This window comes from Rhipicephalus sanguineus, chromosome 9 (genome assembly GCF_013339695.2).
Source record: "Rhipicephalus sanguineus isolate Rsan-2018 chromosome 9, BIME_Rsan_1.4, whole genome shotgun sequence".
NCBI lineage: Eukaryota > Metazoa > Arthropoda > Arachnida > Ixodida > Ixodidae > Rhipicephalus > Rhipicephalus sanguineus.
This window is the reverse complement of record NC_051184.2, coordinates 108211609-108231691: the sequence shown is the minus strand read 5'-3', so window position 1 is coordinate 108231691 and position 20083 is coordinate 108211609.

Here is a 20083-nt window from a genome sequence, read left to right as displayed (position 1 = left end):
CAGAGGTTACGCTTACGGGTATCATATTTATTCTCCGATGGCTGTAGGTTGGCTAAATCAGATAGTACAGTTTTTTGCTTCAGCTCTTTTTTTATACTCCTACAAATGTTGTAATTGTAAAGATTTTGAAAACTGATTAGTTTATATTTTTGTTGCATGTATATAACTGAGTGATAAGGTTCTTTCTTAGCGAAAATTTTTAGGAATCTATTTTGAAGTCTACTGAGCTTATCAATATTTGTTTGTGTTGTGTCACCCCACACCATAAAGCAATAGTTAACATAGGACATAAACAAGGAATGATAAATAATAAGTATTGTTTTTAACGGAAGTAGATAATTGTTGCGATAAATTATACCAAGTACACGTGCCGTTTTTGTCGCTACTTGCTCTACTTGTGCGTCCCATAGCATGCTGTTTGAAAATACGACACCTAACGTTTTCACATTATCCACCATTTGAATCAGATTGTTATTAAGATAAAGCGGAGAAGTTACTTGTACCTGCTTGCCTTTTGCTCGAAACATAACCGCTTTGGTTTTTTCTGCGTTTATTAATAGCCCATTGGAACATGCCCACTTATATATCTTCTCTAGTATATTATTTCCTCTTTGAATCAACTGGTCAGTATCATCATGTGCAAAAAATACGCTTGTATCGTCAGCATAAATAACAAATTTTGCTGAAGGATCTATATTTACAATGTCATTTATGTATAAATTAAACAAAAACGGACCTAATATACTGCCCTGAGGCACTCCGAGATAGTTTGGTTTAGTCGTCGAAGAAAAATTGTTTATACACACGTATTGTTTCCTTTCACTTAGGTATGAGTCAAACAAGTCTAAGGCAACACATCGTACACCGTATAAATCTAGCTTACGTAAAAGTAACTGTCTATTCAGAGAGTCGAAGGCCTTGCTGAAATCGATAAAGATACCGAGTACTAGTTGTTTACATTCTATGCTATTCAAAATGAACTCTTTCTGATCAAGTAGAGCAAGCTCAGTCGATCGATTTTTCCTGAAACCGTATTGTGCGTCACATAAGATATTATGTTTGTTAATAAATTCTGCCAGCTGGGAGTGAAGAATTTTTTCTATTATTTTAAAAAAAGTAGTGTCGCAGTTTGTGCAGTTAGACGTGTTGCCTTAGCAATTAAGTTATTACAGACAAAGGAATATGCCAGCGCAATTAACTGCTGTGAAATTGCATCCTGAGACAGCATATCAATGTTTACATTGCCCATCATCACAAATGGAAAGCCAGCAAAGCACAAGTACTCAAAAACATCTTCAATGAATTTAATCAATTTTGCTTTACGCCCTGAGGGTGGTCTGTAAACGACCACGGCGAATGCGTTTTCTATGCGAACCATGAAGCACTCTACAATTTCATTCATCACGGAAAATTGAGGAACAACTTCATTCTTTAAGAATTGTTTAACGCAAATAGCCACTCCGCCACCTCTGCCAGCGGGACGCACTAGGCCATTGTAAGTGTAGTTTTGAAAATATGGTGGATCTTTGCCCACAGTTAACACGTAAATCGGTCTAGCCTTCGTAGTGCTGCAACCAATTTTTGAGATGCAGTAGAAGATTGCGCTGCGGACCCACTCACCTTGTGTTATTTCTGTGAGCATCAGCCTACGTATTACAGCCCTAATTCTGGGACATTCCAAATTGAAGGCGAGAAGGAAGGTTTGAGATAAAAAATAAAATCGAGAACCCTTGCCCTTTCGGGTAATTGGGAGGAGGTGAAGCTTGGTGAATGCGTGAAGAAAGCAAGATGATCAAGCGCTCACCTTGCTTCCTTTATTTCTTCTTTCTGTCTTTCTTGTTTTTGGCATTGCGCAATGATTCCTCCTAACGTAAGCGTTCAGTCAAATTCTCATGATTTAAGTTCCAAAGCCACAATAGTAAGATACATGGATGGATGAATGGATGGATGGAACGTCCTTTATTGAAAAAGAGGGAGGTGCATGGCCACTGTCGGGATAAGGAGACTTTCAAACTGTACTAATATTTCACAGTGTCGTAAGGTTTCCACTTGAATATTCAAGTCACAATCACTTGTGCTGGCTGAGGCGGTGTGTGGTCAGGTGGTTTGTCGGAACACCTAAACCACTGTGATCAGGCCGAACTGACTTCCATATTGCGCAAATACTAACTGCGTGTCTGGGTATGTAAGCAGCGTTATGCGATAATTTGTGCAATACAACGCCTGCATGACCATTCACCCTTTATCGAATGCGGAACATTGCCAGAATAAATGGTGAAGATCTGCGCGGCAGCGCAGCCCGCAGTGATTGCAGGTCACTGTCACAATGTCGGGTTGTCGCCATTTATCTTAATATTACGGCGTGTATGCTGAATTTGCGTCGACTTTTATGATGAATACTTCTTGAGAGCGCGAAAGCGGACACTTGATATAAAAGAGGACTGGTGGGTAACCTGCATAATGCGTTTTTTACTAGCATGACGCAGGGACGTGCGCGCGTAGTACGTTGTCGCTACCGTGGGAGCCATTTGACTTAAGAGCTCACACGGGTAAACCGTGAGGGGTGGGGGCAGAGAAAGATTAGTCGCACCACCTGCAGAAGCAGCAGCGGCGTGTGCCGCCGTGTTGCCCCCGGGCACACTTGTATGCCCCGGCGTCCAGATAATTTCTATCGGCCTGTCGGCTTTTTCATGCCTACGAAGGATGCTTTGATAGCGGCAGCTGCAGCATCCTCCGAGGTTGGGCGAAATATTTTAGAGTAAGCAGCGTGTGGGTCGGTAAAGGCACGAAGGGGTTTCTGTATAATGTATGGGAAGCTTCCAGTCGCTCCCCGTATGACAAAAAGTTCGGCATGCATAGGGGTACCATTCGGTAGATGGCACCTGTAGGCCCCAGCGTACTCTGTGGTTTGCGCTCAAATCTATGCTGTACAAGCTTGGCCATAGGAGAGAGCAGCGTCCGTGTAGATGTCGACGGTATCTAAGCTCGCTTCCCTGAGTTGCCGCATGGCAAGAACCTGGCGGGAAGTATCACTGTGACGAGATATGGGACGACGGAACCGTCTAGAGGCTATCCAAGTTTTCCATGGCGGTAAGGACTGATTAAGAGAGGGTGCATCGTCATGTCGCTGACAATCCCAAGCCAGAAGGTGACGACCTTGCAGCGTGTTTTCCGTGCGGATGTGGTGTAGAGTGTCAGCTTCACGGATGACGTCCACAAGAGAAGGCAAGCCCCCTGCGCTTTCAAGTGCGGACATCTTAGTGTGTTTAGGGAGCCCCGTGATGGTACGGAGAGTAGCCCGATGAAGGTGTTCCAAATTTCGCATGTCCGTTGGAGAGAACTGGTTATGGGTGCGCCGTACAAAATCTTTCCAACGGCCACAGCTATGTACCATTGCGTACCCATTGCTGGGAACGAAAGCGCTTGGGGCCCCAAGAACTTGGGGACGCGCGGGCTTGCGTACCCAAGCAGAATGCCTTATAGTGGCGCGTGCCCAACGCAAGCCGCACGAAGGTCACTCGCTCTCGTAGCGCCATAGCGTCTTTTCACGTTTGGATTGGTTTGGGATTTTTTACAATTTAAAATTTTCAACCACACATAGATAGTGGCGTGCAATGAATTGCTTCTAATAAAATATTCTTAATTATTCTGACAAAGTTATCAACCCGAGACAAAAAAAATGCAGGCAGTTGGCGCTAAGTCGCGCAAAGCTTGGCACAGCCACACATTTACCCATCGCCGCTCGTACTCCACGTCGACCTACACTCTAGCTTCGAGATGCGTGGCTTACTCCTCGGTAGTATACAGATAGGCTAGAATGTATTCTAGTGCAGTCTCGCTGGACTATGCACTGTAGAACGGAGGTTGCTCGCGATGTCTCCGTCGGCGGGCGTCGCTTAGCTACTGCGCTTGCGTGCCTTGGCCAGGTGGTCCGGTATCTGGTCGCTTGACGACGCGCTGCTTGCTTCCTTTTTCGTTCTATCTTTTTTTCTCTCTACTTCTTTCTCTGTCGTTCCTTGATATTCTCTCTGTCTTTCTTTCCCTTTCTGAATTTCTTTCTCTCTATTTCTCACTTTCTCATTCTTTCTGCGCTACACTTTACTCTCGCCCCTCCTCACCATCACAACTCTCCTCCTCACTTCTCACTTCCCTTTTCCAGCAGATTCCTACAATATACTACACAAGGCTATGCGGGGCTCTGCCAGCATGCCTGGATAGTCGAGTAGTTAGGAAGCTCACCTTCGGATCGGGGGTACACTGGTTCGAATCGCGCCGCGTGAAGATCTTTTTTCGGCAAGAATTTGTCTCTTTCTTTTATTCTTGTTTCCGTCTATGTTTCTCTCTTGCTCTTTCTCTCTCTGGACTCGTTCTGAGGTAGCCGCACAGTGGCACATACCCGTGAAGGTCATTATATTTTTCTGCGATGGACTTACAAGGAATGATTTGCTTAACAGCTTCGCTATTAAAAAGATTTTGTTGTACGGGTATAAGTTGCGACTGAAGCCGGTGCAAAACAATCCAGAAGGCTGGTCGTAGTCCGACAACGACATACACGGGGAGAACTTGTGGCGGTGAGATGGGCGGCACCTTTTACCGTGTACCGCTCAATTTTGTCTACTGTGCTGCTTCGCCGAAGGCGGCATCTTTGCTGTCAGTGGAGCCATGCTGCTCGAGCTTTGGCGCATTTGCGCTCGGGCGGATTGATTGGCCAGCCTTTGTGGTAGAATTCCTAATTACCACGCAGAATGCTTGTGTTCAATTTCTGCTGGGATCCTAATTTTTATTCTTTCCATTCGTCGCGTCAGCTGCCGATGTCGGTTTTTCTTCACGGTCTCGCATTTTAATTACCAATGTCTGTTCTCGCCGTTCCTGGGTAGATATAAACTGTCAATCACCTGTGGCTCTTACCCGTACACAGCGACCTGTGGTACGCGGGTTTGTGTCACACGTGTCTGGAGGAAAGGGTTTGACGACGTACGCGACAGGATTTGTACGTTAATAATGTCATGACACTGAATAATGTCATGATTACTGAACTGGATGCGGAAAGTAGAAGAGTAGGTCTGAAAATTAATATGCATAAAACTAAAGTAATGTGGAACAATCTTGGCAGAGAACAGCGCTTCGCGATAGGTGGCGAGACGCTGGAAGTTGTAAAGGAGTACGTCTACTTAGGACAGGTAGTAACCGCGGAGCCGAACCATGAGAGTGAAATAACTAGAAGAATAAGGATGGGATGGGGTTCATTCGGCAAGCATTATCAAATCATTAATGGTAGTCTACCACTATCTCTCAAGAGGAAGGTATATAACAGCTGCATCTTACCGGTACTTACCTACGGAGCAGAAACCTGGAGACTTACAAAGAGGGTTCAACTTAAATTGAGGACGACGCAGCGAGCGATGGAAAGGAAAATGATAGGTGTAACCTTAAGAGACAGGAAGAGAGCAGAGTGGGTCAGGGAACAAACGGGGGTTAAGGATATCATAGTTGAAATTAAGAAGAAGAAATGGATATGGGCCGGCCACGTAGCACGTCGGCAGGATAACCGGTGGTCATTAAGGGTAACTGACTGGATTCCAAGAGAGGGCAAACGCGTGAGGGGAAGACAGAAAATTAGGTGGGTAGATGAGATTAAGAAGTTTGCAGGTATAACGTGGCAACAGAAAGCACAGGACCGGGTTGATTGGCGGAACATGGGAGAGGCCTTTGCCCTGCAGTGGGCGTAGACAGGCTGATGATGAATGTCATGACCCGACAGTCATATTTCTCAAATACTCTCACCCCCTCACGCAAACGTTGGTGTACACCAAGATAAGGAGGCGATCATGAGAGCACCCAGACGTAGGCAGATAGATAGATAGATAGATAGATAGATAGATAGATAGATAGATAGATAGATAGATAGATAGATAGATAGATAGATAGATAGATAGATAGATAGATAGATTCATACAAGACAAGTGTGACGCATACCCGTTGACCCCGAGCCACGGTATATGGGTATGCGCCTCAGGTGATCGGCAGTTATATCTACCCATGAGTGGCGAGAACAGACATTGGTAATTGAAATGCGAGAGCCTGAAGAAAAACCGACATCGGCAGCGTTGACCCGACGAATGCAAAGAATAAAAATTAGGACTCCAGCAGCAATCTGACCTAAGCATTCTGCGTGGGAGTTATGTATTCTAGCACTAGAGACACGTCAGGTCTAGAAACTGCTTTGGAAAGACACCCTATGCAGGCGTACTGGCTAGTTCTGGCTATCTTATTTGCATTCCGAGCCAGAGAAATTCGTGTACGTGTTCAGAGAGCGAAGCAGAACATGAAGACGACGACGCTATTGAAGAATAGGACTAAGACTAAGAATATAAACAAGTCACGTGATGCCTGCGCAAGCCAGACCTCGGTGACGTTGCACAAAAAAGAGTTTAATTTTATTGATGAGCGTAGCACCTAATCACTTCGTTCCTCACTTGTCATGCGCAGTTTCTCCCATTTTAAGCTCTTGTTGCTCTGAATAAACTTTCAGTTGTGAGTGCAGCGCTGTGTGTATTTTATCTCTTCTTAGTCGTCGTTTTTCTGCGCGCTGGTTTTCTTCAAATACGAATACTACGCACATACTCGCCCAACTTACTATCTTGTTATAGGACTAAGAGAGCTCGTGCCGGTTCATGATGATTTTTTTTTCTGGTGACACCGCACAAACTACGTGAGCTACAGCAGCTTCGATGTTAAAAATTATGGCAGCTTCGCAGTATTGGCGTCAAGCCTGAAGGAAGAGCTAAGATGAGCGGCCTTCATTTCTTTCTCTCTCTCTCTCTCTCTCTCTGTTTCTTTCTCTCTCTTTCTTCGTTTCTCTGTTTGTTGATCTTTCTCTCTTGCTCTCTGATTTTCTGTCTTTTTCTGTGTTTGTTTCTTCCTATCTCTTTCTTTCTGTGTCTATGCCTTTCTCTATCTTTCTATCGTTTTATTTCTTTATTTATTTTATTGCGCTGTATTTTCTATATCTTTCTATCGCATTTTTTCTTTCACGTGTTCGTTTTCGTTTAACGCTCGCACCTGCTGTACGTGGTAGTGGGGCATTCCCAATTCCTGTGGCGCATACCGGCGCGGCCTGCACTAGGGGCTGCGTGTTTGGTTACATCAAATCTGATGGCGAGCCAACTAGAACGGGATAGACGGGATAGCACTCTGTGGTTCTTTAGTTCGAGAATTGCGACCGGCGACGCTGTTAGTTTATACCTATTCAACACACAGCTGAGCACTTTCCTTTGTACACCTTCCCGTTTATTTGTTTCTGTAGCCTCTAAATTAAAATTTCCCTTTTCACGTGTAAAGGGTGCACCGCTGCAGTTATGGTACTTGTGAGAAGACGCCGAAGTTGTAGTCCGCCCTGAATTCTCGACGCTAGTTTTGCCTTGCAATCCTTTAGACCTGACTAGGAAAGAAAACAGATATGGACAAAGCGAGAGAGCTTCAGCAGTTGCTGGTGTGGAGCACAGTAACTGCTGAACCTCCACACTAGGAAATGATGGCCGCCTCGGCTACTTAGCTCCCACGATGATTCCAGCCCCTGACAACAGCTAATGTTCAACTGTGCAACTACATGACACGTGGCATACACACGCACTTAGAGGTTCTTGTGTTTGCCGCCCAATCTTTAGCACATCCCTATACCTCTTACAAAAACTCCCCCCACAAACCCTTACCACAGTGTTGTATGTGTCTTTCTTGGTCTCGTCGTTTGGGCTGTTTTTCTTGTGCCTTGCACAACATGTGCTTCGGTGATACATTGAATGGCTCTCAGCAGGTTCCATCGAGAATTTCGCCTATAGACTCATAATTGTAAGGTGCCGTCTTACGCAAAATGACTTTCCAAATAGCTGGTTTACTGGAAAGCTGAAAAAAAATCTACCTTTCTATCAGAAGGTGAATAGTAATAGTAGTGGTTTGAGATTAGGAATGAGGCATATTTCTGCAACAGATGAGAGAGCACGGCTCCGAGTCGTTGGAAAAGAAAACTGGAAGGAGACAGCAGAGAGGAGAGCTCACCTTCTCGAGATGTGGGCGCCCATCAGGCCCTCTCCCCCGAAACATTGATGATGGCGGGGTGTTTAAAGGGACCGACAACTGATTTTTCTCGACCCAGTTTTTTACGGCGCGACAGGAAGCTTACCCTTCGCTGCGTTTGTAGCTGCAGTGGTTCATCCTAAAAGCACGTAGTCATTTTATAAGCAGTATTTTTCGATCCGAAAGGCTCCAAACACGCATGAAGGCTTGCTCCAGCAACGCTGAGAATTGATAGCGAAGCCGCTAGCCCTTGTGAAAGCTGTCGTTGTTCTGCTTTCGCAGGAGTTACTGTAAATATGCTTAACCACCTTTATTTTGAGCTTTCCAACCATTTTTGAAAATAGCAAGCTGTTACAATGAGATGATGTGGCTTTATACACCTTCTAGGTATTTGTACAGCGTTGTGTGCGCCTGCGCCCAAGGTTGCCTGCGCCTGTGACATGGATGGCTTGTCCCGGCATGGGATCATTACGCCAAGCGAAGGCAGCGCCACTTTGTTGCATACAACTAACGCAGGCCTATATGTACATTTTTATGGAGTAATATCTTTTAATATAAAGAAATGAACAATATTTCAGTACTAACAGAAAAGTCATCGAACGCACACACAAATCAATAGTCACGTGACCGGCTTCATCGGACCGTTTATGATTTTGCCGCCAGAGGCGCCAAAGGTCATTTTTCGCGACTTTCAATGAAGAAATAAAAATATAAATCCACCTCTCACGAGATAAACAGGGTAGGTTTGAGTCAATGCGACGGACAATCTTTCCATCAGTGCAGTCATCTCATTTCATGTTCTGGGCAGTTGTCGGTCCCTTTAACATAAAGCAATAATGAATGTCATTTTAATGTGCTTTTGTGCTCTCTTTCCCATGGCAGAAATTTCGGGCGATGAGGGGTGGGGGACGTGACTGGTGTGCCACCCCCTGGCTACGACACAGCGGCACCGTCAGTCTGCCTGGTCATGAGGAAATAGAAAGCAAGGCCTTATGGGAAATAGGTACTCGCTCCTACATCATTAATTTATCATTATTCATCATCAGACTCACTGGGCCGAATGCAGGGAAAGGACCTCTTCCATGTTCCGCCAACTAGCCCGGTGTCGTGCTTGCAACGGCCACGTAATACTCGTGAACTTCTTTATCTCATCTGCTCCCCTATCTGCGTCTCCCCCTCGCGCATTTCCCTTCTCTTGGAATCCTGTCGGTTACTCTTAATGACCAGCGATTATCTTGCCTACGCGCTACATGCCCTGCTGATGCATTTACATGGCTGGCCGTGTCGTCCTCAACCTAAGTTTAACCCTCTTTGTAAGCGTACAGGTTTCCGTTCCGTAGGTAGGTACCGGTAAGGTGGAGCAGTCATATACCTTCCTCTTGAGGGATATTGTTGAACTGGAATTCATGATTTGAGACTGCCTGTTGAATGTCCTTTCCCCCGTTCTTATTGTTCTTCTTGATTCAGTCTCATGGTTCGGCTCCGCGCTCACTACCTCTCCTAAGAAGACATATCCCTTTACCACTTCCAGAGCCTCGCCACCTACCGCAAAGCGGTGTCCCCTACCGAGACGGTGACAAATTAACTTAGTTTTCCGCATATTATTTTCCGACCTACCGTTCTGCTTTCCTTGTCCAATTAGAGTTACTCATCAATGCAAGGTCACCAGCGAATGTAAGGTTGCTAAGCTACTCTACATTAACTCGCTATGAAAAGTGCGTAAACAGGGGGTGTGCTGGAGCCGGCGTTTCGACAAGCGGACATGTCTTCTAGGCTGCGACTCGTATCCCAAACTCTACCCGGTGTAGGGCCATGAAAACCCCGTCGATATAATGTGCTAAATTCTGGCTACCGATGGCGTCGCGACGAGATCCCATGAACAAGAAAAAGCTCACTGTGTCCCCTGTGCATTCGCCTAAGACGACACAAAGGCGAAAGCCATGTTCCGCTTTTATGTGCGGAGCACTTTAGGGGCCCGTCTTGTCGTCCATCCATCTCACGTGGCGTGATCATACTGACAGTAAAGCGCTCGATACAGGCCATAACAAGGCTAACATTGCTCAAACCCGAAATAAAATGAACGAACAAGGCCTATAATAATACAATCAAGAGACATAGCCGAAAAGTAATCGTATCCCTAAGTTTAAAAAGCTAAAACGTTTAGGCAACATGCGTCTGGAGGGACATTCGCTCGCCGAGCTAGCGAAAGCCCCTGCGCCGGTGCGGCGCTGCGTCGCTACGTGACTACATCTCAAGGGGAAACGGCCTTACAGAAGTCGCTGCAGATGACGCGTATCTCAATTGCCGTAACGAGCAGGATGTCGTTGAAGCGCAGAAAACTTAGCGCACGTCGCACACCGAGTTTGTGAATCTGCCTAACAAGAATCTACTCGTGCCGGGAAACACTACATGCTTACCTCAAACGCTGGCGTCATTGACGCTTTGGTAAACGGAGCAGTGGGTACTCTACGAACGGGAATCGCTGGATGCCCGTGCGACGCTCTTCCTCAGGTTTCGCAGTAGTGGAGCTGCCACAGGTTCTTTTCTTTCTTCTTAGTCGATGTGTTGATCCTCCCCCATCTCTCACCGATATGTTTCTAAACCTAACGTGGTTTTGCACTGTCTCCAAGATCAGAGACGGTGCAAGCTTTCTGCTCGTCACCAGGTTTTCCACCGCCTCCGTGATCGATTCACTTTTAACCAAGCCACGATGTCATGTGATGACGTAATGTTATGGGACGTAATATGGTGATGTCACCACATGAGAATTTTTCGCGCCACTTGTGTTGACGCTGGCGCCGCAGGACGCCGACGATAAATTTTCGAGTTTGATAAATGATATAAGCATTTCGCCTTAAATATATGAAAACGCTGGCAAGAATAGAAGGCTTGTTTTCAAACAGCGAATGCGCGGCAACGTTTTTTGAGTCGCAGAAAGGCTCAGGACGGAGGGAGGCTTCTAGTATATGGTGGTTCATCAAGGCTAGTAGAAACACGTCAAGTTCCATCCTAATGTTACAATCCAAGCTTCTTCCGACTTCTAGATTCCGGTGGCGACGTCGTACACAAAAGAAAGAAACAAACAAACGGCACCGGTGAATCTCCGGAATGCCGGCCCTCCAAGGTGCGCCAGTCGCATGCGTATTTGTATGCGCAGTTTTCACAATTTTCACGCTCTCTCGATAGTGGCCTGTAAGTCGGCCAGCATGAAAATGTGTCGGAAACACGGCGTCGGAGACCATTCTAACTCTCACATCCGAACTCGGGCGCAATTAGCATGTATTTGATAGCGTAATGAAAAAAACCTATTCTTCATAGTTTTTATTGTATTCTGAGCTTTTCACCCTATAAAGTAGCACTGATATCTTTTGCGCTTTCGATCATCATGCCTCTAAGGCATCTCCACCTGACATGCAGTGATACAACCAATGTGCCAATTGATCTGAAATTTCACATGCTGAAGCCGCACGCCGACCGACTTTTCGGACTTTCTCCCGTGATTGCAGGTCTGAAGCGGAATGAAAGAACTCGCAGGGTCCCTTATGCACTGACCTAAGACAACTGGAAGCTGAAAGCCATCTTGTTTTTCTTCTCAGTCGATGTATTGTTCCTGCCCCGCCATCCTCTGAAAGCTTTCTGCACCTAATGTGGTTTTCAATTCGCACCTGACCTGGTTTTTCACTGCCTCCGTGATCGGCCCACCGGGGATCAACCTACGATGTCATGTGAAGATGTCATCTTGTGACGTCACGCCACATGGTGCCACTGTGACGTCACAAATTTTTTGGCGATCTGCGACGTCATGATGATGTCATCACATGATGATTTTTTGCATCACTCGGGTTGACAGTCAATCTTCGCGTTTTATGAGGCATCTGAGGATCGCCTTAACAGAAGCAACCATCACAGTCACGATGGATTTTATGGGACAACAGCAGTTTGCTTTGGTTGCGAGACCACATAAATACTAGTAGCTAAGTGTAATTGGGAAAAGCTTACTACAGTTACGATCAATTGGACATCATTGCATCTGCCACTGCAGGTTGGCTTGCCACTTATAGACTGCAACAGGTCTATCTTCTAGATGCCATGTACATCGACCTCTCCCCGAACCTTTGAAAAAAAATGTAAAACAGCAGAGATGCTGCCATGAGACTCCTGCACCAGCTCAGCCTCATCACACACTGATAGTATCTGCCTCGGATTAAAAACCGAATATTAGAAAGAATATCGTCACATTAAATTGCAAAGTAAAAGTAGACTGCCTATCAAGTCTCTCTGAGTTACAGTATCAAGACTCGTGACTTCATGCACCAGTATGTCTATTTGTACTGACGTCGATTACCATATACTGCAAAATGGCCACTTGTATGTGAACAAAGAAGGCATGGAGCGTGGCTGCGGATAAGTCACAATATCTTGCGCCAGCACATGACGAGAGGCTCAGGGTTCACTGTGACGTCAGGATGAAGAACGAACCGAAACTAGCTTTTAAAAAATTATCTCTTATTTTTCAGGGTGCTCTGACACTTGCCTAGGCATTTTCTACGGTCTTGAGGGACTGACCTTTCACATGAAGCGAAAAAAAGAAAAACAATTGTAGTGGTATAGATCGGCTATGCTAGGATATACGTAGCGTGAGCTACGGTTCAGCTGATTATTCTTAGCTCTCCTGGTTGTCTAGGATTAGCTTGATTATCATGCTTACTGCTGCTTCAATGACACATGGTGTACGCATCATGTGGCACATGCATATTTATGTTTAAGTGCGGAGCATTTCTTAGTCGCACCTGCGGCGTCGGCCGCCGTCCACATCCCCACTGCGCATGCTCGGCTCGTCTCGTGCCGGCAGCAAGCCTCTCCTCTCCCTCCCTCGCATGCTCGGCTCGTCTCGTGCCGGCAGCAGGCCTCTCATCTCCCTCCCTCTCTCCCTTCCTCCCTTTCTCCTCTCCGTCCCTCCCTCCTCTCGATCGAACGCGGGCGGTGTGTATATAAGCGGCGGAGCGCGCGTTCAGAATTCAGTCAAGGGCGTCTTTACTTGGCTTTCCCTTGACTTGACGCTTTGCTTGACTCGAGTAAATGCGATGGAAGCAACAGTACCTTCAATCAGCGTCCCACCACTCGTTGAAGGCAACGTTACCCCACCCTCACTGTCGTCGGCGTCAACAACAGCAAGCAACGCAGAAGACAAGGCTGCGAAGAGACGAGCATACGATGCTGAACGCAAGCGTTTGAAGCGAGTTGCGGACTCGGACCTTCGTGCACGAGAAGCTGCTGCGAGACGGCAACGACGGGCTACGGATCCTAACTCAGGGAACGAGAAGCAGCTGCGAAACGGCAACGACGGGCTGTGGATCCTGAACGTCGTGCTCGAGAAGCAGCAACCGTTCGTGAACGTCGAGCAGCGGATCCATCACTCGGGCAGCGCGACGCTTCTGCGAAACCCAATTACGCAACATTCACGCGATACCCCCACCACTCTGCGACGCATATACTCGAGTTCCCGCCGTGGAAGATGCGGGCGACATTTTTTGTTCAACGCCACAAAGACGGCTCGGTGATCAGTGTAGTAACACGCTGCTGTCTCTATGGCTCCAAGACCCGGCGCAGCGCCGGCGTTGGGATCATAGAGACGGCAGCGTCTCGTGCCCGGTCAACACCACCCAGACAAGAGAAGACCTGCGCACTCCATCCGTGACGTCACAGACCTTCCCGACGGAGAGGGACGCTGTCGCCCGCGGCGCAGTGTGTGTTTGTGCAGTGGCAGCAATGGACGCACTCGGTCATTCGATGCTGCACGCGCGACAGGGACGCGATCAGCCCGCCCGCAACCACGGCCTCATAATGTTACAGTGCTCCAGCGTTTCGGCAGGGGGATGAAACTTCGCAGTTTTTCTGTCGCGTGACCGCGGCGATCCTAATGTTTGGGAGCTGTACTACCTACGAGCATAAATGAACGTTGTTGCTCCATTTTATATTTATTACCAGGTTACTTATTAACTGCGAAGTTTCTAACACGCAAGTGAACTTAAAGGTTGCGGTTCGAGATTGCGAAAATACGAGCGCCACCCGGAGTGGAAAACGGGAACTGCGCCGTTCTATCTCTCACGGCTAAAAAGTGGCGTTTCTTGTCGCGCTCCCATGTATGCTACGGCCTGCTGTGTCCCAATGGCCGCTTTTAGCACCGTAAAGATTGCTCCAGCGAAGCCTTGGAAGCTTCAGCGAAACGGGCGCATGAATGAATTCGAGCCGTTATCACAAATCGTGCTGTGCTGAGTGGTGTCGAAATTCTTTGCGCCACACCGGCATAAAATTGTTTTGGATCCTAGCGGACGAAAGGTACGATTTGCATGCTGCTCGTTTTGTTTTTCAACGCTTACACGACACATCAGGATGCGACTTTTGTACGCGACTAAAAACGTAAAAAATTCAAGTTGTGTTTTTACGGTATGTATGGTACGCTTAGGCAATAAAACATTCAAACAGAGTGTGCTATTTATTATTGTCTATCTTATCTGCACACGTAAACAAAAACAGTCTTACTTACAATAAGTGGTGCAACATAGGTGGATGGGCAAACCTTCATTAATCTTTACGCAACGATTGCCGTTTTAATCATGTGGCGGGTTGCGCAACAGGAAGAAGGTCGCGTGCTCGCATCTCAATACCTTCCACTCCCTCAATTTGGCTTGTTGGTGCATCCCAATTGAATTTGGCGCTAAATAGCCCTCCCCCCGCCACTCGGATACTCAGTCCTCATCAAGATGGCGTCAACCAGCGCATGTCAGCATTGCGCCGTCATGTTTTAGTAGCGCCTCCGAACACCAGGCGTTTGTCCGGCGCTGCGAGCGAATATCGCGTTCCATGGATGGTATAGGAAGTTTCACTCCCCTGGTTCTGGTGCGCCAGCCATAGAGTTTCCTAAAATTAACTAGAGGGGACTCTGGCGCTGCGATCGTTCAGCTACCATGGGAATGATGGGTAGTACACAAATTTGCCTAGTCTTCGTGCTTGCGGCTTCAAACGTACTTGTGGCTTTGCTTATTGCTATGTTTTGGTTTTCTTTTGGATAAAAGAGTGGATCGTTGTGAACTTCGTGACCAGATTTGAATCGCTGAGCCTAAAGAAGTTAAAGTGGCGAAGTGAAACTGCTGACTTTTGCTGAAATTCGTTTTGCGACAAAGCGGATGCAGCCGACGCGGAGCCAAACGGAGCCTAAAGTACGAAGTTTAGACAAATTTGTGTACTACCCATCATTCCCATGCTGGCTGAAGCGTCATGCATTGTAGCTCCCATAGACACTAGCGCCAGAGTTCCCTATAGTAAGTATTGTAGGAAACTCTATGGCGCCAGCTGTGTGACATCACTGCTCCTCGCGCACGCGCAGCACGGCTCTTGTACGGGAAGGCGAACCAGCTCCGGCTCGGCCAGTGTAGCTCACGCTACAAAAACAACTGAAAGTTTTGATAACGGCACCCCTTTAAATTCGGCTTCACTTTCAAACGGAAATGAATTGCTTGGTAGATTCTTTTCAGGCAAATATAAGCCGTCCTAAATGAAGCTATGAAGACCCTGGGACCATTATTTTTTATTATTTCTTATTTGCTTTTGCCCCGACGCGCACGCTGGTGCTGTTGACAATACCGTTGCTGTTCCCTTGGCCTTTCCTCTTAGGCACGTAGTTCTTCAAAAATGCGACCCCGTGGTTAGAAAACGCGAGACATTCATATAGTTCAGATATATTCACCCTTTACAAGCGAATAGAAGTGGCAAGAAGAAGTGGTGACATCGGGCACCCTTACTTCACAAAGAAGCAAAGAGAAATAGGTATTAATAGGTGACCATTACAACTTGGCGGGACGAATAGTTATTATAACAAAGTCTGAAACCTTTAAGCAACACGGAGCCCACATTACCATGCTGAACTAGAAAAAAAGAAATGAATGGCTCACACGAATAAAGGCTTTTGCGAGGTCCCTCTGTAAGAGTAAAAGCTGTTTTTCACAATCACAGCAGTACAGCAGAACTGTACGAGGGACTTGTAAAACGTTTTGTGTTGAGGGACACCTAATTAAACACGTCTGTGGCAAAGAAATTAAAATCGATATCCCCAAATGCAGCCGATTTCATAAAAATTTGGCACAGGTTTTCTAATCAACAATGCATAACGATATTGGTCCGTAGCACACAGATTTTCTAATCAACAATGCATAACGATATTGGTCCGTAGCGTTAAAAAGAACGAAGTTGTTGCTTTTCAGAACCTTTCTGCGTCAGAACAATATGGTTTCGGCAAGAAGACCAGCGGCGACTCTCCAAATCTCATAAGTTATTTTCAAAATACCCAGCCATGTTTATGAAAGGTCCTTAAGTGAAGCTTTTATTATTGCCAAATTATTACTCCCAATGCGAAGGCTTCATTACTCCCAAGCCCACAGAAATGCGGCCCTCGAACGTTTGCCTGTCTAATTTGTATTTGTATGCGCCTTTTTGAGTACGTGATGCTCTCTCGATTGTGGGCTTACCGGCGATCAGCCGTGTCTGATATGGCAAATGCGTCTTTTATCGAGGACACTTGTCATATCAGGTTGCCACGTTTGATTGCTGCCTCTATGTGAACTGAAGCGTTGTGCTGCTAAGGAAGTACATGAAGGTCCGATTACCGGCATGGACGAAATGAGCACTGAGAGGGGAGCGTAGAACAATGCGAAAGAACAAAAAAATAAAGACAGAAAGACATTTAATACTTCAGATGCGCACACGCCAAACTTCACTAACCTGTATTTTCTCGATAGGGTTAAACCTCCAGAATTTTATTGCGATAGCAATTATATGGACAACCTCGGCTAATTTTATTGCAATAGCAATTATATGGACACTCTCGGCTGATTTCTGCCGTCGCCGTCTGTCGATTCCGTCATGTCCCGGATATATATATGTATGTATATATAGAAAGAAGGCGCGAAGAAAAGTAAAACAGAAGAAAAAAATGCTGAAGTACCCGACAGCAGATTCCAACCAGCAACCCCTCGCTCCCCAGCGCGCTGCGTTTGGCAACTCAGGCACACGCCATGTATGCGCCGGCGAAATAACGGCGTGCTATTTATATACAGCATGTACCGCTGGTGTTAAGCAAATCTCGGAGGAGCGTGAGCGAGTTTTCTATCGCGCAACGCTCCTAATGGTTTTTCAATTTGAAAACTGCCCTTGACTCGCGCACGACAATGTGGCCATTTTGTGTACCCACTCGGGACGTGGAGGAAAGAAAAAAAAAGACAAAGAGCACCAGGCACACCTTGCATCAGACGCCACCTGTGGTAGGAGACGCAGATGGTCACTCCACGCGCCGCAGTTTAAACGAAGAAGAAATATCTAAGAGCGTCTAAATTCTATATTTCCCCACTTTATTAACCTCCGGTTTCATGGCCAATCCCCTGTAGTGGGTACGAGCCATGAATTAAGGATCAAGCAGGCAAGCAATCGTCTGATTCTCCATTGTCAACACTTGCAGCGTGTTCCTCAAGCACATAGGCGTAACAACTGTGACAGTTGTGAGTTCACGCTTGCCCTGTGGTTGCCTGTGCGTTTATTTAGGGTGTCCTTATTTGTGCTTTAGGGGCACGCTGCAAGTATCGAGCTGCTTCCTGTGACATTTTGATGTCTTACTATCGCATTCATTGCTTCGCGCTTGCGGCGAAACTGTGACTTTTAAAGACGATAGTCTTTCTTGGGGAACTTAAACGCAGAAATTTTGGTCTGTCTTTCTGTCTGTCTGTCTTTCTGTTTGTCGGCACGTCCCTCGATTCAGCCACTCGGCCAAAGTTGAACTACTTGCCCAAGGGCCAGCCGTCTTTAACTGGTACGGCTGTTCATACTTGTGAACGTTGTCGATCAAAAAGTAAATATCATGCATATCTGAGGTGCAACATCACTAGGTAAGTATTAGGTGGCGTGTTCCTTTAATAGAAAATGCATACATACGTAATTTTAAGGACCCTAGTTTCTTAAGCTGCGCTGAAAATGCATAAGAATGGAAGCTTGAGCGAGTTGGTATGCGTTCATCTTTGTTGAAACAGCGCTCACTAGACGACGACGAAGTAAAAGAAGGCACAGGACAGGCGCTGCCTGTCCTGTGCCTTCTTTTACTTCGTCGTCGTCTAGTGAGCGCTGTTTCAACAAAGCTGAAAATGCGACTGCGCTGAAATTTGCCTTCCTCCGTGCCCTTCGCACGAGCTCATTGTTGTGTTTCGGTTTCGGTTCTGTATTGCACTGTACGAATGCCATGAGTTGATGTTGAAAAACTTTAGTTTTGAGAAGCCCAAGAAGGTGAAAAAAAATATTTAAAAAATGAAAAAGCAGCATTGTGGGCGGCCTTCAGGCTGCCGGTTGTGGGCGCCGCTCTGGCGTTCCTGTTTTACCCAGGCGACGTGTAAATAAAAGAGTGTGTGGAGAGTACTCGTTGAGTGCGGACGTTTCTCTGCTTCAGCGCGTCGCGCCAAAATGCGTTTTCGGGCTGGCTGGCGTCCCCGCCGGTCGCGTTGGTCACCGCCGGTCTTCGCCTGCTGCTGCGCCGGGACTACCAGCACGCAACACAGCACTCATGTTTCCCGACGTATTGCCAGATGGCGTCCATATCTCACACAGCGCCTCTTCTATCGTCTTTACACGACATTTGCAGCGAAGCACGCAGATACGCGGCCAATTTTTTTTTTCCTTTTTCTCGATCTTCACTATCGCCTTCAATTTAGAACGACTCCGCATTATCGTCGTCATCAAAAGACTTGAACCGTGGCAACGGGGCCGTTGGCAAGCTGACACTCTCAGAAATGACATAAGACGAGCAGGTCTCCAGCGCAACTTCCGATTTTCCTGAGCTAAACTCCACCTGCCGTTACGGTAGCATAACTGCCCCGATTCAGTAACAGCCCCGTGCGAAAGCGGGCAGCGTTTGTCGAGGCAGTCCCGGCTTTGACGTGGCGTCTGCTCGATACATTGGCAAATATTAAATAAGGTTTTGCGTACTCCTATAGAAAATAGCCTGGTTCCTTGTGATAGTCGACCGGAATTTCATACTAAGAGCGTAATCTTATGGAAACATTTTCCGAATACTTGCGCCACAGTTACTGCTGTAATGGTACACCAGCCTTTTGACGCTCCTACGTATTCGGCTCCTTTGACGCTAATCCGCTGCAACACCTTCCTAGATTGCAGCGGTAACTGGCACAGCTTACTGCTTTCCCAAAGTTGAGCACCTAGTGCTGTAAATCGGCAGCCATTTTCATAAATAAATGAAAAGTGGCAGTTTCGCCGCAGCGGCCAAGGAATGAGTGGGATATCAACAAATTGGAATGTAACACGAAGAACGAAAAGCAGCTCAAAATTTCCAGCGTGTCGCCCAAGCGCAAAGGAAGCACGAAAAGAACACACACTTGACGAGCGCGAGTATCACAGCTCGACGCTTAAACATCCGTGTTCAAGAACGACCCTGAACTCAACGCACCACCTTGACTCGAAAATATTGATGACAGCGCCGCTCTTAGGTAGAAATGGTCACTGCATATGAGCGATAATCGGGAGAAATGCTTGAAAATCGCGACGTCATTTATAGTCGGGCAGTGGCGCTGTGATCAGCTTGGTCGAGTGAAGGACGAACAGTCGAGGCTCGTTTTAAAGTACGGGGCAAAGCGCGCTGCTCGAACATCAAGAAAGACGCGCGAAACGAACGCACAGGTATACAGTACAACTAGCCCCTACTTTGGCTCTTCTAGCTAGCAGCTCACTCTTTTCGCAAACGCGGCCGCTACAGCAAGCAACATGACCTCCATGCGGTCTGCAGTTTGAACGCAAACTTTGCGGTGAAAACACCAAGACGCACAAAACTCCCCCTCAAGAGATAATCACTCGAGCATGGGCGACCACGCCCTGTACGTCAAAGTACAACTCGAAGGCATACCATCTCCGGCGAAAAACAAGATAGTTTTAGAATTGGGGACCCAATAAACTTGCGAGC